Source organism: Zootoca vivipara, chromosome 1 (genome assembly GCF_965207765.1).
Source record: "Zootoca vivipara chromosome 1, rZooViv2.hap1.1, whole genome shotgun sequence".
In the NCBI taxonomy this organism is placed as follows: Eukaryota; Metazoa; Chordata; class Lepidosauria; order Squamata; family Lacertidae; genus Zootoca; species Zootoca vivipara.
The window spans coordinates 99,695-122,439 of NC_142582.1; the positions used below are offsets into that span (position 1 = coordinate 99,695).

General features: G+C 47.7%; 1 long non-coding RNA gene across 2 annotated transcripts; it reads left to right on the forward strand.

Annotated features, from left to right (window-relative positions):
* The first annotated feature begins 10,090 nt into the window (after positions 1–10,090).
* LOC148687440 (uncharacterized) lies at positions 10,091–21,741 on the forward strand. 2 transcript variants are annotated; one of them, XR_015951367.1, is made up of 3 exons: positions 10,091–10,308; positions 19,998–20,046; positions 21,265–21,741. It is a non-coding gene; the product is annotated as an uncharacterized LOC148687440 (long non-coding RNA). The 2 variants fall into 2 exon arrangements; XR_015951366.1 differs by lacking the exon at positions 10,091–10,308 and having other exon boundaries at positions 19,924–20,046.
* Positions 21,742–22,745: the final 1,004 nt, after the last annotated feature.

Sequence of the window (22,745 nt, forward strand, 5' to 3'; positions counted from 1 at the left end):
CTGGTGTCCACCTGAACTTCTGCTTGCCTCTCAGGCAGTCAGTGATGGGAGCCGTAACGCGAGAGAAGTTCTTGATGAACTTCCTGTAGAAGTTGGCGAAGCCTAGTAGGCGTTGGGCATCTTTGCGCGTCCTGGGGCTGTGCCAGTCCAGGATGGCCTGCACCTTGTCCTTGTCCATCGCCAGCCCCTTGTCTGACAGCTTGTAGCCCAGGAAGTCCACCTCCTTGGTGTGAAACTTGCACTTCTCCAGCTTCACATACAGGTGGTTCTCCTTCAGGCGCTGCAACACCTCCCTGACATCTTTCACATGCTGCACTGGGTCATCGGAATAGATAAGGATGTCATCCAGGAAGACCAAGCATTTCCTGAAGAGGAGGGACCCCAGGACGTGGTGCATGAAGGCCTGGAAGCATGCTGAGCCCCCTTGCAACCCGAAGGGCATCACCAGATATTCAAAAGAGCCCAGAGGCGTGAACATCGTGGTTTTCCATTCATCGCCTTCCCGGATCCTGATTAAGTTGTACGCCCCCCTCAGGTCTAGCTTGGTGAAAATCTTGCCCTGCGCGCTGCTGTCAACAGATCGTCCACTCTGGGCATGGGGAAAGCCACTGGCTCTGTCACTGAATTCAGCCGTCTAAAATCCACCACAAGACGGCGCTGTTGCGTGTCTTTCTTGTCCACCCAGAAGACTGGGCTGCCCCCTGCTGCCTTGCTTTCTCTGATGAACCCCCGCTTGAGGTTCTTGTCGATGAAAGCGCGCAGATCCTCCAGTTCCTGGTCTGACATGGCGTACAGCTTGGCTGGGGGTATAGTTGCCCCTGGCACCAGGTTGATCTGGCAGTCAAAAGGCCTGTGTGGGGGTAGGTGGTCGGACTCCGCTTCGCTGAAGACCTCCTGCAGGTCCCAGTACGGCTTGGGTATCGCCTCACCCCCTTTGACGTGCATGGTGGCCACTGTGGCTATCGGAGGCCCCTCCCCTGGTTGGTGCTGCATGCAATGTTCCAGGCAAAAGTCCGATCCAAAAGTGATGCATCTCTGGTGCCAACTGATGGAGGGGTCGTGGCGCGCCAGCCAGCTCATGCCCAAGACGATGGGGGGGTCTGAGATGGTGGTGACGTTGCATGCCAGTGTCTCTGAGTGCCTTCCCACCGTCATTTTCATGGGGGGGGGGTTGATGAGTGATGGCCCCTCCCAGCAGCTCTCTGCCGTCAATGGTCGCCACGTGCAGAGGAAAATCCAGCTGCAGAAGCTGGATCTGGTGCTCTTCTGCAAAGTTTCTCGAGAAGAAGTTCGCTGACGCCCCACTGTCAATTAGGGCGAGGACCGTCAGGGGATAGCCATTTGGGAGCGTGAGCGTCACTTCTAGAACCACTCCTGCTCTGGGAGGGGTGGGCTGGCTCTGCTCCTCTCTGTGCGGGTGGGTGGGCTGGGGCTGTTGTCTGCTGACTGTGCCTGGCTGCTGCCCCTTGTCTCCTGCAGCCAGGCTTTCCCGTTTCCCTGCTGTGGTGCTGCGTCAGTGGGGGAGGGCACAACCGTTCCCGCCTTTCCTTGCCACTCCCTGCGATGTGGGCAGTCTCTGACGAGATGCTGGGAGGAGTTGCAGAGAAAGCAATTCCCACCCCTTCCCTCCTTGCGTCTTGGCGCCGCTGGGGTTTGAAAAGCCCGCGCGCGCGCGCTATCAATCTGCATGGGTTCCTGGTCCTGGCTGGCCCCAGGCGTGGCTTGAAAGGGTTGTTGGGGGAGTGGCTTCTCCTGCGACCGTGGGAACCAAGCCCGCTTTGCGCGCGTTGCTTGCTTGTCGCTCCACCGGGATTCCTGTCTCACCCCCACCGCCAGAGCCGCTTTGCTCAGCTGATCCATATTACTGGGCTTTGGACCTCTCGAGAGCTCATCCTTCACCTCCTCATGCAACCCCAAGTAGAACGCCGCTTGCATTGGGGGTGACTCCAGTTCCCACCCCAATCTGTGCACCAGCATGGTGAATTTCGCCCAATACGCGCGAACTGTCATATTTCCTTGGCGTAAATTATGAAGTTCCTCCTTAGTCTGGTCCATATGACTATCGGACGAATACATCGTTTTCAAACCTTCTAGAAATAGTTTGACATTCTTCATGCAAGGATTCTTTGTTGCGATTAACGGTCTTAGCCACTCCCTGGCTGCCCCGGTAAGGTGCTCCACAATAAACGCTACCCTGTGCTCATCATCAGGGAACTCATCGTGGTGCAGCTCAAGAGCATACACAATCTCAGTCTCAAAGCCCTGATATTCCCTCGGGTCTCCATTGAACTTGCTTACTAGGGTCCCGGCTCTCCTTCCTGGCAGCACTTGGACTTGGGGTGCCCCTCCCGCCTTGTTTTTCTCTGCATCCAGCTTGTTTTGGAGGTCTACCGCCACCGCCCTTAATTCCTGCTCTCTTTCCTGTAGCGCTCTCACCTGTTCCGCAAGTTGTAGCCGGTCGTCCTGGACCTTCTTAGTCTCTTCTTTAGCTGCCTTCAATTCCCCCTGCGCCTGCAGCGACAGCTGCTGCAGTTCTTGCTGGGCTTGCTCCGCGATCTGCCGCCATCTCTCCGCCTCTGACACGCTCATCCCGGCAACTCCAAAGTAGCCCCAAAAAGGATTCGGAGGTTGCTGTCACAGTGGCCGGAGTGGGCTACTTCAGAGTAACGACGCTACGCAGCTCTGCATTTTATTCTTTTATTGGTGCTGCGTATTTACAGTGCTGAAGTCATTGCTATTTACACGGAGTGATGTGGTCAGTCGGTTCCAGAACCTCCGAATGGCTTTTGGCGCGTCTTTCTCCAACACAAAAGCTTTGGCAGACCCATCCTCTTTCCCCTCCTCTTTCTGCGTAATTCCGGAGTTGGGGGGATGGGTCTCCCCCCTTATTCGCCCCTTCCTGTCCCACCTGGGACCCTGGCTCCTCTACCTTGCCTGAGCCTCGGACACGACTTCCTGCTTCCCCATTGGAATCGGAACTCTCTCTGCTTTCCCCTGTGCTCGGGGATGGGCTTGAACTCAGGAGGGGAGGGACTTCGCGATATCCCCTGTCCCTCACATAATGGAACACAGAAAATTATTGTAGAGTTCAGCTCCCCTTACCAGCTTGCACTTTTTGTGGTAAATATTAGACTTTTGAACTCACACAAATTGTAAATAGGGTAATTTAAAAGGACATGCAGTTCCTTTCATAATGTGTGAATGGGGCAGACCCATAAGCAACAAACATGGCTGCCCTCACCATTTCTAGTTTGGCCCATTTTGACTTTTTAATGTTAAGAAACATTTACCCTCTGTTAAGGAAAATTCCGGGTGTGAGGTTACACCGCCACCCAGCTCGTCCACGAGCCGACGGTCCACTGCGGAATGAAATGAAGGAGTCCAGCCACCAACCGGAGCAAAATAGCAAAATTTATTACTGCGCAGCAGGTTCAAGCCAAGACTGAACACCAAGAGTTGGGTGAGAAGAACTTTTAAAACTTCCCACCTCAATCCCATAATACAGTTCGAAAGCATCATCACTACATCACTGTTACATAGCTAAACCATCAGAAAAGGGGAGGTCTACACAACATTAACATAAGAGTAAACAAGATTAACATAAGATAATGGCTCAGGGCAGAAGCAAGATGTGTGATAAGCACCAGGAGGAACTTCTTGAGCACCCTCAGAGAAAGAACAATAAGGTTTACATACCAGTAGTCTTTCACCTGGGACCCAGGTGGCGCTGTGGGTTAAACCACAGAGTCTAGGGCTTGCTGATCAGAAGGTCGGCAGTTCGAATCCCCGCGATGGGGTGAGCTCCTGTTGCTCGGTCCCAGCTCCTGCCAACCTAGCAGTTCGAAAGCACATCAAAGTGCAAGTAGATAAATAGGGACCGCTTCGGCAGGAAGGTAAACGGTGTTTCCGTGCGCTGCTCTGGTTCGCCAGAAGCAGCTTTGTCATGCTGGCCACATGACCCGGAAGCTGTCTGCGGACAAACACCGGCTCCCTCGGCCTATAGAGTGAGATGAGTGCCGCAACCCCAGAGTCGGACACGACTGGACCTGATGGTCTTTCACCTGGGCAATTCCAGAGGGAAGCATTTGGCCCAGCTATTATTTTCAAGGGCAAAATAGGGTTGGAGTTGACTTTATATGATTTTTAAGCTAGGTAACTTCCCTGAGCTGTCAAGTCAAAATGATACATTTATGCATAATATTTATAACATTTAACAACTTCAAAGATGTCCCCCCCCCCGGTGATTTCTGTAACACACTCTCTCTGGTTTCTGAACAAAGCTCTGAAACTCTGCTCTCAAGAGAATAATAATCATTTTATTATTTATACTCCATCCATCTGGCTGGGTTTCCCCAGCCACTCCGGGCGCCTTTCAGCACATATAGAAACATAGTAAAATGTCAAACATTAAAAACTTCCTGAAATAACAAGAACAAGAACAGGAACAAATTATTATCTATAAAATGCTGTTCCCAAAATGACTTGACTTTGGAGTCTGGACTGAGAGAGCTCATGAAATAACAAGAACAGGAACAAATTATTATCTATAAAACGCTGTTCCCAAAATGACTTTGGAGTCTGGACTGAGAGAGCTCATGAACTTGATAAAGGAGCCCTTGTGGGCTTCTGGTGTTCAGCAGCTGGCCAAGCAGGGACCTTGCTATGGCCTACAGCCACAGTAGTCAGTAGGGTTTCTAAAATCAAGCTGCATCACTCTCTGCCTCAGCAGCAAACCATCACCAGCAAAACATTTGCAAAATATTGTGCTAAATCTTACTAGCTCAGGTAGGAGCTTTATTTATTTGCAGGCATCCTGCTCTTTATGGTGTTTACTTACACAAAGAAATCCTTCAGGGGCTCTGGATACCTGCATTGCTTGCCTTCATATCAAATTCGGAATATAATATTGCACTGTATGAGCTTCATAAGACAGCTAGTTGCACACTTGGTTGTGAATAACATACCCAGCCATTGCCTCACAAGGAGAACAATGGCCTGAACTGCAATTCTCCGTTTTATAGGACAACCGACATGGGGCCTGATATAATGGTCTTCCTTAACTCCCTGGCCCACATTGCTAATGGGAGCAGGGAATGCATGCCATGACATCAGGGCATGTTTGGCAACCACCGCACAATACACAGTGCACCCCAAATGTGTTTTGCACTACAAGAGACTGATAATTATCTAGTATTTTAATCCGATGGTGCAGGTCTCAAGTGCTTGCTGAGGAGGTAAACATGTGTTTGGAGGGAACTACTTCAGGCTGCAGGTGGGGGCTGACATAGAATCATAGTATTGTAGAGTTGGGAGGTCCACAAGGATCATTTAGTCCAACCCCCTGCTATCCAGGAATCCGGTACACAACATGTGGCTCAAACCCATGACCCTGAGATGAAGCGTCTCATGCTCTACCAACTGAGCTATGACTTCTACAGCTTCTATAGCTTTTCTTTATATAAAAAAACCTCTGCACAAATATTCAGACAATTCTATACCTGCAACACAATGATATGAGGATGTGGTGACAGAATACTGAAGTGGCAGAAAGAATACTAGCAGCGCAGGGGGTGGGATTGGGTAGAATATTTTCCCCTGATGTGCTATCCTTCTACCTGCAGGGAGAATTGGGGAGTATTAAAAGAATACTACTATTTTCTACCTGCAGTCTGAGGTAATGCCGTTCATTCTACCAGCTATAGCAAGGCCACCTGGGGCCACTGATAGTGCTTGAGTCTCTGCCACACAGGCAGTTTATGCTTCCACCATTGATCCTTCTTGGCAGCTGAGTTCCTTCCAGTATAGGAAGAGCCTATCTGGAAAAAAGAAAAGGATTGAAAAGTTGGCAGAGGAGCAGAACCCCTTAAACTCTGACTACAAGCTGCACCTCACTGTGCGTCCTTCCCTCAATTGAACTGCAAGCATGACTCAGTCTGATACTCTTCATTGTGTCCCTTGCAGGCAATAATTAATCATCCGTGCAGTTTGAAAGCCATTGGTGCTTAATGAACCCAGAGACCTGACCTCAATTAGTTTGTAATGAGACAGCAGCATTCCTAGGTGCACAGGATATTCCATGTGGATGAACATTCTTTAAACAGATGGAGACTGAAAATGAACTTGACAAGACACAACATTGTGGCCTGCCCTGATGCAACCCAAAGGCTGTGCAACGGATTGCATAACCAGCACATGTCGGCAAGGGATGCAGGAGCAGCTCCCATAGGAAAAATGGAAAGCCACAGATAAATGATCAAGCAATCTCTGTATAGTGCTCAAATGATCTGTGAATAGGGTTACACCTGATATACCGCCCAAGCTGGTGGAACATGCTTCTGCCTGCCCCTGCCAAGACCTCCCAAGTTAGTGCAGAGCCAAACCCTGCCCCACACTGTGAACCTAGAGGTGGGAGAGGAGGAGGTGCCATCACAGATCACCACAAACCAGCTTCTGAAGCAGGTGATCTCACAGAACTTCTATCTTGCCTCAATTTAACCTTATGCGCCATTCTAGTGATTGCAGTCAGACACTTCTTTTACTTAAGCACTGTGGTTATGTTGTTGTTTTTAAAAAAAGAAATGCAGGCAATACAGCATTTAGCTTAAATAAAGACTGATATGAACACACATTTCTCTGCATGCTCATGCGTGTGTTCTTCCTTCCTTCTATTTTGGACTGGTTTCCACATTCCACATTTATGATTATTCTGGCAGGCAGAAATTCAGCAGGTGGGGAACATTTGTCAGCCACTGCCTGCTGCTGCCTGTGGAGCCAGATAAGCCCCCCAGGGGAATCTGAGAGGGCCTTGAGCCCCACAGCCCCCTTGAAGTTGGGCATGAAGGCCTACAGGGTCAGTTGCTGCGTCTCTGTCCAAGAAGAGCTGTGGGTGGGGAAGGGCAGCTTGGCCCCAGCAGGACAGGACTTGCCTGGGGACATCTCAGGCCTCTCCTTGGGCCTTGGGAAAGGGGTTCTTCCTCTGCCTTGTTCCTCCACATCCCTTCCATTGGGTGTCTTGTCTTTGGACTTACCAAACCTGAGGACAGGACTTGTCTCACCTGATTTTAAATCAATGTCAGCTGCTGTAGGAGACAACAAGAGTCTGCAAAGCAGGATACAAATAATAGAAGTATTAAACTTTATATTTCAAAGAAAACACACACACACACACACACACACACACCACACCACACCACACCACACCACACCACACCACACCACACCACACCCAGCGTTGCATGGCATTAACATTGTTCTAACATCACTAGGCCATACGGACTCTCCTACAACCTTGGCACTGAGGCTGGGAATTCCATGTTCTCCGCCTAACAACGGAGCTTATGACCGTTTGAACAGAGCTTCCTGCATTCTCAGCATCTCCTGAGCCCCCTTTCCTTGTGTGTTGTATTTCTGTTTGTCAGATTGTTTATTACAATAGAAGCCTGCCATTAGGGAGTTTCTTGCATTTGATTTCATGGAAGGCTCTCTTGGAGCCTTTTTTTTTTTTACTTAAGAGAGGGGTACAAATGCTATAGCAGAGCCACAAGGGAGACACAGGACAAAAGCAATATGGTGATGTCATGTAGATGCAGGGTAAAAAAAAGGAGTGGGTGGCAAAAACTTAGTGATTTTTCTTTTGCCTAATTCCCTGATCTCTGTGACAGAGCTGGGGTAGACGGGTTCAGGTGAACCCTGAGATATCTGGGAAACCAAGTTGTTCAGAGCTTTGTAAATCAATCAAAGAACCTTGAACCTGGCTCAGTAGGAGATAGGCAGCCAGTGCAGCTGTTTCTACAGTGGTGTCACATGTTCTCAACCATAATCTCCCATCAGCAGTCAGGCTGCAGCATTTTGTAGCAGGTGGAGTTTCCGAACCAGACCAAATGCCAGCCCCAGATAGAGCGCATTGAGCAATCCAGCCTCAAGGTTACCAGCACATGGACTACAGTGGTTGGGCTGGTCCTGCCCAGGAATGGCTAGAACTACAACATATTTATCATTGCAGGTTTTGAACCTGACATCTGTCTAGAAATTGTCATTGCCAGTCATCAGGGAAGGGAAGGATGATCCTAAATACGACCTGGAATAAAACCACCAACGAAATTGTTGTGCTTTGCTGAAGCTAAGAACAGTTGTCTTCCACTGGTGTGAGTGCTGAAATCATAGCCTCCTTTATAGCTCTGAAAAGCAGGAGCCAAGTCTATTTGTGTACAGCTGGATGTCCAGCCAGGGGCTGAAGTATTCTAAGAACAGAAGATGAGCACCAATTGAAAGAAGCAAGCAGTTAAGTCTAGGAAGAAATAGCTGCAGTTACTGTATATTCCTGCATATAAGACTACTTTTTAACCCAGGAAAATCTTCTCAAAAGTCGGGGGTCGTCTTATACGCTGGGTCGTATTTCTTATACAGCGAGTATATCCCAAATTCTATATTTTAACTGGAAAAGTTGGGGGTCGTCTTATACGCCCAGTCAAGCAGCAGCATGGTGTTGGACGGGCATCCTAGGAAGCAGGAGGAGGAGGAGGAGGCGGCAGTGAAACATGTTCATTTTCCCTCCAGGCAGGCTTTTAAAAGCATAGATTTCCAGCCATTAGAAATGGGCTCCTCATCATTTACTGCCAGCATTAAGTGGAAACCTATTCTAGTTCCAGGCAGGGGCGCCAACTATAGGGGGCTCTGGGTGCCTGAGCACCCATAAAAGATTGTTGTGGGTGCTCAGCAGGGCTCACAACACAACCTTCGAGGTCTCGCAAGGCCTTGGACAGCATCTCCAAGGCCTGGAGGGACCTCGGAACCCAACTTCAGGGGGCAATGGAAGTCAGGTTCCGAGGCTGGGGTCACCCATCACCTGGGCCCCAAGATGGCTCCTCTGGTTCCAGGGAAGAAGTTATGTGGTTCAGAGAGTCTTTTAAACCTGCCACCTCCTTGTGTATCAAGGCTATCAGTCAATCCCAAGCGTCTTCTGCCTTGCATCACATTTCAGAATTAAATTATGAAGGTTTTAGCTCTCTTTCCTTTCCCCAGATTTTTGTGTGTTCTCAGTGCTTTATAACATTCCTAGGAAGAAGTTGATGCTTAGTTACCCTTTTTTTTTCATTCTGTTGAGAAAATGGTAGCTCTGCTTAGCTAGTACATGAGCTGTGCAGAGGAATCAACTCAGCACACAAAATCTGCAGTGCACTGGTCTGATATGCAAACTCTTTCCATAAAAACAAAGCTATTCCTTTAATACATTAAGGTGGCGGTACTACATTTCTTCGTGCATTCATACAGTACATACATCTGTGTGTACTATCAGTCAACTTATACTCGGCTCTGCTAAAAAAAGACAGGCTAGCAACATTTCTTTTTATACAGTACAGAGGTACCTTGGTTTTCAAACAGCTTAGTTCACAAACAACTTGGAACACAAATGCTACAAAACCGGAAGTAGGTGTTCCGGTTTTCGAACTTTTATTTGGAAGTCGAAGTGCTTCGTTTTGTGCTCCCCCTGTGTTTCCTGTTGTGCTGTTCATTTTTGTTTCCCCATTGTAATTCAAGCCTTCAGTTTCCGATTGCAGTGTTCTGAGATGATATTTGGAGCTTATATTTAGTGTTTTCTTTTTCCTATTTAATTTGCGGTTTTTTGTTTTGAGGCTTTTTCAGTTAATTTGTTTTTTGCAACTGTGTGGATCCCAGTTCAGCTATTGATTGGTTGATTGATTGATTGTGTAACTGTGGAAATGGATAAATGCCCCCCCCATCCAAACGATGACTATAATCAATGCAGTTAAGAAAATTTTAACTTTTCTCATCTACAGTACTGTTTTATTTATTACATTGATTATTGCTTTCATTTTATGGATCAATGGTCTCGTTAGATAGTAAAATTCATGTTAAATTGCTGTTTTAGGGGTTGTTTTAAAAAAAGTCTGGAACAGATTAATCCGTTTTGCATTACTTTCTATGGGAAAGCGCACCTTGGTTTTGGAACAGACTTCTGGAACGGATTAAGTTTGAGAACCAAGGTACCACTGTGCAGTACTCATCATGCAATCACTGAACAGAAGTTTTCTCACAGTCTCAAAACCTTCCAATCTCTCCCAACTCATAGATCTTAAAGTTGGAAGGTACCCTGAGGATCATCTAGTCCAACCCCCTGCAATGCAGAAATCTCAGCTAAAGCATCTATGATAGATGCCCATCCAACCACTGCTTAAAAACCTCCAAGGAGGGAGAGTCCACCACAGGGGTAGGCAGCCGAAGGTTGTGGGTGCACGTGTGAGCCGGCCCACTGAGGGATCTCCGCTGGAGTGAACCGGCCCAGGCGAGGTAAACCTTACTGACCCCTTGTCCACCACCTCTCATGGGAGTCTGTTCCATTGCTGATCAGCTCTTAGTGACAGAAAGTTTTTCTGAATGCTTAGTCGGAATCTCCTTTCTTGTGACTTGAAGCCATTGCCTTGAGTCTTACCCTCAAGAGCATGGGAAAACAAGAATGTTCCCTCTTCGTTGTGACAGCCCTTGAGATATTTGAAGATGGCTATCATAACGCCTCTCAGTCTCTACTTTTCCAGGCTAAACATACCCAGCTCCTTCAGCCGCACCTCATAAGGCTTGGTTTTTTGATCCTTGATCATCTGGGTTGTCCTCCTCTGCACACATTCCAGCTTGTCAGCATCCTTCTTAGATTGTGGTGCTCAGAATTGGACACAGTATTCCAGGTGAGCACTATTACTTCCCTTGATCTGGGCATTACTTTTGTTGATACAACCTAGAATAGTGTTAGCTTTTCTTTTCTTTTTCTTTTTTGCTACTGCATCACACTATTGACTCATGTTAAGTTACTGGTCCACCAAGATCCCTAGGTCTTTTTCACATGTACTGCTAGTAGGCCAGGTGTCCCCCATCCTATATTTGTGCATCTGGTTCTTTCTGCCTGAGTGCAGAACCTTACATTTGTCCCTATTGAAATTATTATTTTTTTAGCTTGGGCCCAGTTCTCCATTCTGTTAAGGTCGTATTGAATCCTGATTCTGTTTTCTGTGGCATTAGCCTACCCCTCCCAGTTTGGTGTCATCTGCAAATTTGATGAGCATCCCCTCAATTCCTTCATCCAAGTAATTTATGAAGTCATTGAACAAAAACAGGTCCAGAACAGAACCCTGTGCCAGACCACTTGACACTTTTTCCAGGATGATGAGGAACTCTTTGGGTTCAGTCCTCCAACCAGCTACAAATCCACCTACCAGTTACCTCGTTCAACCCATATTTTAAAAGCTTCCTCATGAGATTATCATGGAGGGTTTTGTCAGATGCCTTACTGACATCAAGATGCACTATGTCACAGAATTTCCCTGATCCATCAAGTTTGTAATTCCATCAGAAAAGGAAATCGGGTTCGTCTGGCACAACATATTTCTGAGAAACCCATGCTGGGTCTTAGTAATCACAGCATCCTTTTCTAAATGCTCACAAACCGACTGTTGAATTATCTGTTCCAGGACCTTCCCTGGTAGCAATGTCAAGCTCACTGGCCAGTAGTTACCTGGGTCTTCTTTCCCCCCTGGGGGCAGCATTTGCCTGCCTCCAATATCTAGAGACCTCACCTGTTCTCCCAGAATTCTCAAAGATTATAGACAAAGGTTCTGACATTACACCCTCAAGCTCCTTTAGTACCCTTGGATGCTGCTCATCAGGCCCTGGAGATTTGAGGCAACTGGAGTTAACTCCTCTGCCTCCAATTGAAAATTGTCATCTAGGCAGGGGTGTAGCTCGCTGCTCTGGCACCCGGAGCAGTGGGGGTGGGGCAAGCCACCCACGGGGGCAGCACGGCCAGCTGCTCATGTCATCCGCCTGGCGGACGCAAGCCCCACGCTGCTGTTTTTAGCGGTACAGTGCCCCGAGCCACTGCATCACTCCCAGGAGAGACACGTGGCTCGGGTGTGCCTCAGGCCAGGCCCCGCGGTAAGTGCCGCCCCCATGGTGTGCTATTTTGTCACCCCCCTCAAGAATGACACCCGGGGTGGACTGCACCCCCCTTCCTAAGCCCCTGCATCTAGGCTTTCATAAAATGAAATGGTTAATTTAAAAAGGATACAAAAGTCAGAGGCTATTAATAGGGTTTTATTTACTCAGCACAGGCATTACTAATATATTTAATATATTGAGTCAAACCAGTGGTTCACCATAAATTTTAGGGGAGTATCTGGCACCTAAAAATTTAGTGGCACCCGCAAACTTATAACATTATATTTCTAAAAGAGAAATAAATTGAAATAATGTGGGAGAAGGACTAGAAGGTGAAAGCAGAAAAATTGTAAGCCAGATAGTTTTCCTGAGTGAAGATAGTTAAAGTATGGCAAGATTACTGTTCCCCTATTAAGCTCATTGCCTAAGAACTGTGAAGGAGGAGGAGGAGGAGGAGAAGTCACAAAATGGAGGAGGCCCTGGGGGACAATTGTTTCTCTAATGGCATCACAGGAGGAACTAACAAATAGGTGCCGAATAGGTTTTTGACTAATCATATCATCCCAGTCAGTTGCAAATGACAGGCTCTGTAAGGCAATAGCATCTCATTTTCCTAGTCTTAAAGTACTGCAATTTGAGTTATGTGAAAATGTGTCCTTCTGACAGATTCAGATTATTCACACAGGAAGCTGCCCGGATCCTTGGAAGCAATGAATAACAACTGCAAATGATTACACTTCTAAAAATAGAAAATCTTAAAAGGTGTCCTCAGTGCCGCTTGTAAAAATAACCTCTCACAGCAAAACTCCTTAATTAATCTTTATGTAGTTTATTCATCAGGAATTTAAAAATGTTTTAGCTGGAAAAGATGTTATTTTGAGAAAGCATCAGGATCTAATTTATAACCCACAATTTGGCAACCAAATGTTAGTAATCAAGAGCTGACATGAAATGAGTGAGCTGTGACCAACCAGTTATCCAGAGAGAGTAGGGAACTCATAGCTCATTGCATGGGAAGGGAATGTCTTTGTGTTACAAAGAGGGAGGAGGGTCCTCACATTTTATTTTGAGAAAGAAAAGTAATTAAATCTCTGCTTAAGATTTCTGTTTATTGGAAGTCTCACAGAGATCTGGCTAGCTTTAAGAAATGACACTGGGAATTCAGAGCCCTTTACTCTGAACTGGTGCCACTACCACCTTCTCTGGTAATTCTTTTTGACACCTACCCCCATAAGCTTTGTCCCAAATATTTAACAGTAATGTTTCACAGTCATGAGCAAACAGTCAGAGCCGGAGAGACTGCTTTCAAGAGGTGCCAGACCTAAACAGAAATGTCAAGTGCAGGGAATTTTGTTCACCCAGTTTGCAAAATTATGTGGCCTTTACATCCTTTCCAGTCCTATGTAGCTATGAACTATCCATGAACTATCAATCAATCCAGATCAAATCTGAGTCCTGAGTGCTGCCATCATCAATGATTTCATGCAAGTTCTGCCCAGTGATTAAGCTTTTACCAGGAGAGGTTTTTATGTACCACCTCTGCACACATTCCAGCTTGTCAACATACTTCTCAAATTGTGCCCAGAATTGGACCCAGTATTCCAGGTGTGGCCTGACCAAGGCAAAATAGAGCAGTACTGGATCTGGAGACTAAACTTCTGTCGATGCAGCCAAGAATAGCATTAGTTTTTTTCTTTTTCTTTTTTGCTGCAGCATCACATTGGTGACTCATCTTGTGGTCTACTAAGACTTCTAGATCCTTTATAAACATGTACTGCTGGTAAGCCAAGTGTCCCCCCATTTTATATTGGTGCAGCTGGTTATTTCAGGCTGAAAAGGGACTAGTGGGACTTAGAAGAACGGAAAGAAAAATCCCTTCTGATGGGCTCCTGCATCACTTGCTACAATTCAGGAATGTTTTTTAAACAGGGAATTTTGTGAAGCACTTAAACTTGGGGAAGTTTAAAATGGCAGCCCTCATCTGACCACACCACCCACAGGTGCCAACTCCCAATGAGGGACTTCAACCCCTCCAAATGGGATGAGGCTCATAGCTGCCAAGTTTTCGCTTTTCTCGCGAGGAAGCCTATTCAGCATAAGGGAAAATCCCTGTAAAAAAGGGATAACTTGGCAGCTATGATGAGGCTGAGCCCCCCACCAAACCTTGAGGGGCCAGGCCTCGCTGCAATGGGCTTTGCCAGACCTTCCTGTGCTTGAGACAAGCCCCACTAGCCTTTTCTGCACCTGCGGTGGGCCGTAAAAAGACCCAATAGCCTGAGGGGGGGGCGGGGCGCAGAGGGTGCCCTCCCAGGCACGGGATAGCTGCTTGGGTGTAGCCAGGGGAGGAGTGAGCTGCCCATGGGGGCAGAGCAAGCCGCTGATGACGAAGGGGGAAGGCGGGAATGCTGCTGGCAAAGCAACGCAGCTCCCCCCTTCCCCCAATGGCTCGGGGTAGGCTTGGGAGTCGCAGGCGGGAGGCACACCAAATGCCACCCCCCTCAGCAAAGACACCTGGAGGTGTCCTCCACTCCTGGGGGGGCGGCGCCTATGCCTCTGCCTAAATCAAGTACAGTATAGGCAAACTCCGGCCCTCCAGAAGTTTGGGACTACAATTCCCATCATCCCTAGCTAACAGGACTCAATGGTCAGGGATGATGGGAATTGTAGCCCCAAACATCTGGAGGGCTGGAGTTTGCCTATGCCTGACCTAAGTCCACTGTACTTGAGCAGCATTATGGCTTGAGCTCTGTCTGTGGTTGAAGCAAGGGAAACAAATAAAATGGTGGAATCTGAGGTGACAGGAACTGAGTTCCTTCCCACCTCTTGGGGATCAGGGGCTCCTGTGTGAGGAACAGTGAGAGGGGAGCAAGCTCAGTGACTGTCCCACTGGCCCCCAAGCCTGAGGTTCCCCACCCCGCCTTTATCTTGCTTGCTTGATGTCATCTGGCTGCTTGGAGTGGTGGCTCGGCTGCTTCAGCTGTTTTCCTGGAAGCATCATTCCCAGGGCAGTCTGAAGCAGAAGAGGGCAGCTGGTTTCCTTGCACCCATTTGCACTACCAGAACACAGGCTATGAGCTCTTCAGGAAATTACAAGTATGCAATTTAGAAGAGAGGCAAAATAATATATTCTCTCACCTTGCCAAGTACCCCCAAAGATCCCCGTATGCCATTCTATCCCTTTAAAGCAGGCACCCCCAAACTTCGGCCCTCCAGATGTTTTGGACTACAATTCCCATCACCCCTGACCACTGGTCCTGTTAGCTAGGGATCATGGGAGTTGTAGGCCAAAACATCTGGAGGGCCACAGTTTGGGGATCCCTGCAAAGTTTAAAGGGCCATGGCCATGCAGATTGCTTGTGTGAGCAATTATCCATGGGAATTAGGGGCTTTTGACCTCTGTCTTGTACTTTTAGGCAATAGTGACACAGTTGCTAACGCCCCTCTCTTTTCAATCATTTTAATCTGTTAATGTGCTCTTGCTGCAGCACTGCCAAACAGTGTTGAGTTTGGCAAATATTTTGCCTGTGTGTTGGCTTTATTGAGCTACTTCAGGGCAATAAGTTAGCAAAGCAATCACCTTGATCGGGAATAATTAAAACTTCACATCTTAACAGGGTATCCAGGCAATGAACAAGTTGCTGCAATTTCCAAGTGTTCACCCAGCTGGCAATAAAAACCAGAATAAAAATTTAATTGGTGACTAATGTTGACTTTCCCACATGTAGGGAAACCATTTAGAAAATAACTTGATGACCATGAATGAACTTTATCATTACAGCAGTAAGGAAATGGAAAATAGGTGTGGCACTAGTGGTGTGGCCATATTTAAGGGTGTTATCTGCTCCACAAGAGCAGGTGGGCCATTCATTGGTTGCCTACAATGAAAACTCTTGAGCCTTCTGTAACTAAGCTCAACCTGGGGAATGTCTTTATTTTGTTCTCCAGTGACTTCACTTAGGTTTGTCACTCCCCTCTTTGGAGGTGGCTAAAGTAGCTTCCCTGTTGTTCTTCAAAAGGGGAAGGAGAATATAGTATCTAATAGCGACATTGTCTTTCAGATGATAATATAGTGTGGTGTTTGGATGATGAGTTGATCAACTGGATAAATTGTAGCTGTTGTTGTTGTTTAGTCATTTAGTCGTGTCCGACTCTTCGTGACCCCATGGACCAGAGCACGCCAAGCACTCCTGTCTTCCACTGCCTCCCACAGTTTGGTGACCATCTCGTCCTACTTTGTAGCTACTTTGCTACAAATTTGTAGCTACTTTGCTACAAAGTGTATTTATTTGAATGGTCAGGTAGGAATGAATTGAGCACAATATCTTAATTTCAATTGAGGGATTTATACTTTGCTTTTTGAGCAAACCCTCCACAAATCCATTCTGTAGGTGTTATAAAAATAGGGGGGGATACCCCTAAACACTTGGGGACAGTGGGTGGCGCTGTGGTCTAAGCCACAGAGCCTAGGGCTTGCCGATCAGAAGGTGGGCAGTTCGAATCCCCGCGACGGGGTGAGCTCCCGTTTCTTGGTCCGAGCTCCTGCCAACCTAGCAGTTTGAAAGCATGTCAAAGTGCAAGTAGATAAATAGGTACCGCTACAGCAGGAAGGTAAACAGCCAGAAGCGGCTTAGTCATGCTGGCCACGTGACCTGGAAGCTGGACGCCGGCTCCCTCAGCCAGTAAAGCAAGATGAGTGCTGCAACCCCAGAGTCAGTCACGGCTGGACCTTGCGGTCAGGGATCCCTTTACCTTTACCCCTAAACACTAGGAACAAATATAGACTAGGATTTTGATTTGGATATGGATTAAAAAACATAAACTTGGGGTAGCTGCTGGGTGGGAGAAGGGGAGTTATCCTGTCAGGAAAAATGGGGCTCCATAATGTGGTTTTGCCTCCACCCATCTTACCCTTGGCAGGAAGGGGGGGTGAGCCCTTTGCTCCCGTTCCACTTCCTGCCTTTGCCACTTGCCTGCACTGGGCACAGCAAAAGGAAAAGGCAGGAACGCCATCTTGGAAGGGAGTTTTTTCCTTTGTCTTCGTTTCTTGGATCCCCTTTTTAAGCTCCCTTCTATTTCCATACCAGGTTTTTGCTCTCTCTCTCCCTCCCTCCTCTCGGAACTAATTTTTTCCAGACCTCTTTCCTGGCTTACAGCCCTTCGGAGGCCTCTGGACTTGAGGGCAGAGGCATCTTTCCCATAGGGCCTAGTGGCTCATTGCGCCAGGGCGCTGGCCTCTCAGGGGCACTGGTGGGGCGCAACCAGCCACTAAGCCCTATAGCTCCGTTGCCTCCTCTCCCTCGGTTTCAGGAATCCCCTCAGCCACTACCCGCCGAGCTGCTGCAGTGAGAGCGCCGGCAGCGGGCTGTTGTCAGGCAGCGGAGGAGGAGGTGGTGCCCCGGAGCCTTGCAAGTGAGCGCGGGGTTCCGGCGGTCTGGCTAGGACTCCGCGCCACACCTCCTTCTCCTTTCCCCCACGCTGGGCTCTGCTCAGTTGAGCTTCACCACCAGCACGCGCACAGCACCCAAGTGGCTCTTGCTGGTCCCGCGGCGGCTCCTGGGGCTGTGAGGTGGTCCGCAAGTTGGGCCCCGAGCTCTGAATTTTGGGAAAGGGAGGGGGCACTGGAGGGATCTTTGCGGCACGGCGCTGGATGCGCTTAAGACGGCCCTGCTTGAGAGGGAAACCCAGCAAAGGAGATGGAGCTTTCTCCTGAATCCTTGGGGGAACCTGGGGGGCCTGGAATCCCCCTGAATTTAGCAGCAGTCCAGGCTGAGGAGATTTGGGGCAACCTGCAGATTGGCCTGATCCTGTGACTCCAGCCCTTCAGGAGGTGCTGGGAAGTCAGGAAAATGAGGGTGGTCCATGCCTCGCCCTGGGATGCCTCCAGTGACCCCTGGACAGAAATGCCTGGCTAGGTCAGGCTTTGGGCCTCCCCAGACCCACCAGGGCCCCTTCAGCCAAGGGCAGCAGTGAGGAGGGACCCTTCAGGAAAGCCCCCCTGGTTCAAGCAGGGCTGGGGACCAGCAGGATGGCAGAGAGGAGAAGAGCTGACCCCTCTCCTTCCCCCTCGGGAGACTCCTCTTCTTGGAGCAGCCCCTGGTGAGATGGGCGAAGACAAACCAACATCATGGATCCCTACAGAGAAGGAACCAACGTTTGCCTCCATCTTGGTGCGGGAGAAGGAAGGCCTGCCTGCAATGTTTCGGGCCATGCTGTGAGATGCGGACCCCCTCCATACAGACCGAGGGTGTAAATAGGCGAATAAACCCTATTTCTTAAAGCACATGTGTCTTCTATTCTCCAAAGGGACACAGACCAGCCACATTTAATTATCACAGAATATTAAAGTATGGGATATAAAGCAACATTAAGTAAATGGACTTTGGTGCAAAATGTGTTTCATAATATGTGCTTCACAATTATTTTGAATAAACATTTTTCATTCTGTATTGGAAGACAGAACATGACAATTGATGACACTTTTCAGCTGTTAATCATCAGGATATGGTTTATTTTATTACTTTCTATTGTGTGTCCCTTTTCAGCTGTGTTCTCTATGTGTATGTGTTTTGTGTCCCTGTGTATTGAAATAACTATGGTTTCAGAGTTGGTGGGTCTGGACAGTGGAAACATCTTCAAGCATATAAAAAACAACTAGCAACTGGTCCTTCTCTTCCTGGGAGGCAGGTGTTTAGATGTGGCCATATAAGACTCCCTTTGAGCCGCTTCTTGACAGTACCATCAGCTCAAGCAATGCCTGTGCAGAACTCTGTGAAGCCACCAATCAAAGGCTCAGCAGTAAGGCTGGCTTTGGGCACATACACAAGTACAGTCGTACCTTGGAAGTCAAACGGAATCCATTCCAGAAGTCCGTTTGACTTCCAAAACGTTCGAAAACCAAAGCACAGCAGCGGAAGCCCAGTTGGATGTTTGGTTTCCAAAAATAGTTCGAAAACCGGAACAGTCACTTCCAGGTTTGCGACGTTCAGGAGCCAAAATGTTCAGGAACTAAGTTGTTTGACTTCCAAGGTATGACTACATTAAAAGCATGTGGCTTCCTCATAAGAACTCTGGGTACTGTAGTTTGATTAGGATATTGGGAAGGCTAGCTCTGTTAGGGGTAAAATACTGTTCCAAGGATTACTCAGAGGAAGCCATGTGCTTTAGATGTGTGTTAGATGTGCTTTAAATGCATGTTGTGGATGTGGTCTTTATCTCATAGACAGCATTGTTAAGCATTCATCCTTCTGACTTCATTAAAGAGAAAGCCAATGAGGTCAGAATGATGGACACTTAACAATGCTGTCTATGAGATACAGCCGTACACACACCTCTTTGCTACTGAATGGATTTGCCCACTTGGTGAGGTCAGAAAAACTGGTAGCTTATGGAGATCAGTAGTTGTTAACAGTTAATACTAGTCATTTAAGTAGGGTATGCTACATTCAACTCTGCTAGTTCAATACACTGGCAAAGCCATTTTCCAGGTAGGACACCACGGAGAATTTTTATTTTAAGCATCTTTGTATGGGAATACATTTTGGGGAAGGTATTTGTGAACTTTTGAAAACTGAGTTTGCTTCATATCAAGAGATGGAGAAGTCAGGGAAGTAATTTGGTCTTTACCAAATTATTTTACTTCCACAAAAAGTTCCTGTTATGACAGTTCCCTTCTGTGAATTTTGATGGCAAATATTCCAAAATTCTAATTAGAGCTGAGACACCCTTAACAAGGAAGGTAATCTAACTTCACTTAGCTGAAACAAACAAAAAAAATTCCTTCCAGTAGGACCTTAGAGACCAACTAAATTTGTCATTGGTATGAGCTTTCGTGTGCATGCACACTTCTTCAGATACCCAACTAAGTTTGTCATTGATATGAGCTTTCGTGTGCATGCACACTTCTTCAGATACACTCCTTCACTTAGCTGGTATATAAATTTATCTCCTACCCACACAAGACCCCAGGGTGCCCTGACATCTGGCCACTAGAAAGAGATTCTGTATCTCCCCCTGCCCCTCAATGCCTTCCTCTTTTTAATTTTGTGTGTCAGGCATTTTCCTCCAGGACACAAGAGCAGGAGAGCCTGGAGACATGGAGAGGTGAGTAACCAGATATTTTGCTTCCTCCTGCTTTGGCGTCTGTGGATTCTCTTAATTCCAGCCACTCAAGGTGAAGAGGGCTTCTGCATGTTGAGCTGACCAGTGCAGAAGCAGCTCTGAGATCCTGCCCCAGATGACTGTGCGGTGCAAGTGACAGTATTGTTAGGGTGCCAGCAAGTAGGCACACTGAAGAGCAGCAGACAGGGTCGGATAAGCTAAGGTCAACAGTCTGGTCAGAGCCATAGCTGCCAAGTTATCCCTTTTTTTAAGGGATTTTCCCTTATGCTGAATAGGCTTCCTCGCGAGAAAAGGGAAAACTTGGCAGCTATGGTCAGAGCCAGTTGAAGTCAGACAGTTACGTGGGAATCAAGAGTAGCCAAGATCAGTTCAAGCCAGAAGTCCAAAAGCCGGGGTCAGGAAAGCCAGATCAAGATTACAGGAACCAAAGACAAGATGAGCGAGGCAACTAGGCACTTCAGTACGACGTTGCAGACGCTGAGGAGTGGCCAGCCGGCCTCTCTCTTAAGTAGCAGGTTCCCTCCCCCTCTTTTTATGAGCTGCAGCTGTTTCTAATTGCAGCCGGCGTTTTTCAGCTCTGCGTAACTTTGCAGAGAAGGGAGGAGGGGAAGGGGCCATCTGATAACCTGCCTGACTGGGGCCTGGTTCTGGATCGACTTTTTGCTACAGTTCTGATCTTCCCTCCTCCTTGTCAGATTGCTCTTCTTCTGAGTGCTGCCACCAGTCTTCCCCAGGTGTGAATTCCTCAGATTCCTCTGTGGGGGCTTGCCTCTGTGGGGGCTTGTCAGGGGGGACTAGCCACCACTCCTCCTCGTCTGTCTCAACCCTGACAAGTATCAACCAGTCCTATGCTGATCATATGGAGGCCATCATGAAGCTGAATGGTGGGAGAGACTGGATAGTGCCTAGTTAAGCTATGAATTTGCTGCTCCAAGATGTGGGGACAGCTTCACTGGTCTTTAAAGGGATTAAACAAATTCACAATGGGTAAGACTATCAAATGGCCACTACGCATGGCGGCTCTGATCTTCCTCCTGGTTCAGATTTCAGAAGTAACATGCCTCTGAATGTGAATGGTCCGTGGGAGAGAGCTTGTGTCCCTTGTGTCCTGGGGACATCTGGTTGAGCACTGTAGTGCAAAACATGCTGCTGGACTAGATTGGGCTCTGATGTTCTTACGAGTACTTTTCATCTTTTCAGGTCCGGAGTTTGCTCTTCTACATCCCCAGGAGCCTCTGTCCAGCACCCCATCCTCTCCCACTGCTGGCAGCATGCAGAATACCAACCCAGGGAGGGTGAGAGCTGAGACTCCCGCCCTCCCTGCAGTGATGGCAACAGTGGTGCAGGGAGCCACCAGTCCAGGAAGCCAACCACACCTTTCCTCTGGAGGGGATGGAACTGTGATCCCCAAGAAGGTGCTCCTTGACACACAGCCCGATGGAGTGGAAGATGAAGGCAAGGCAGTCGCCCTGTCCCATGTCATTCTCTGGAGGCAAGAAAACCAGAGTCGTTTAGAAGAGGCAAATACTGTTTTGGTCTTATCCTGTTTTGTTTTTTGCTATGTTACTTTATTTCTTCTACAGCTAATGATAGCATAAATCAGGCTAATTCAAAGCAGACTTGACGTCTTTGATACCATAGCAGTTGGTGTCACATAAAATTACCAGTAATAAGAGACGCCCCGTTTCAGTGTTGAGTTTTTGTGGTTTCTCCATAACACAATATATCACTTGCAACCTTTGCAGGGGCTCTTTTTAATCTGATCCCGAGGGCAACCCAGGATAATAAGCAATACCCAACCTCATGCTCTACAGCAGTGTTTCCCAACCTTGTGCCTCCAGATGTTTTGGGACTACAACTCCCATCATCCCTAGCTAGCAAGACCAGTGGTCAGGAATGATGGGAATTGTAGTCCGAAAACAGCTGGAGGCACAAGGTTGGGAAACACTGCTCTACAGTTTGCGATGGAGTGCTGAAACTGGAGAGGGAAATCTGACTTCCCCTTCCTGCTGCGCTGCCATGGATATGTCTATGACCCTGGCACTTCTGTCAGAGCTGCAGTGTCCGCAGGGCCAAACCATTCCTTCTCTATTCCCCAACATTTCTCCAAACCAGGGAACAGACTACACCAGATCTGGCATAGTTTATTCCTTTCCCATTGTTTTCCCCCCTGGTTAGATTACTGTAATGTGCTCTGCATGGGGCCACACTTGAAGACAGTTTGGATGTTTCCACTGGTGTAATATGCAAGTGTTTACTGTTTCAACTACTCAGAATCACTTAGCACAGCGCTATATTTCTAGAAAAAGAGGTGCTGGAGTTAACCATGAATGCCTCCTCCCTTGTTCTCTTATATTGGCCATGTTGCCTACCTGAGAGGTAGTGGAACTGAGTTCTGGCAAGTTTGGGCTGAAAAAAAGCCCTGCATAGCACCAATACTTTCTGCATTGCCCTAATGCTAAAAAGAATGACTTTTGTTGTTGTTGCCTTGCACTACTGAAAATTCAAAAGCATGTTGAAGAAATTCCCTAGAGAAAAGGGAAGGGAAAGGGAAATTCAGGTATCTTTCTGGAAGAAATAGTCTGAAACATGCATCCCCAAACTTCGGCCCTCCAGATGTTTTGGACTACAATTCCCATCTTCCCCGACCACTGGTCCTGTTAGCTAGGGATCAGGGGAGT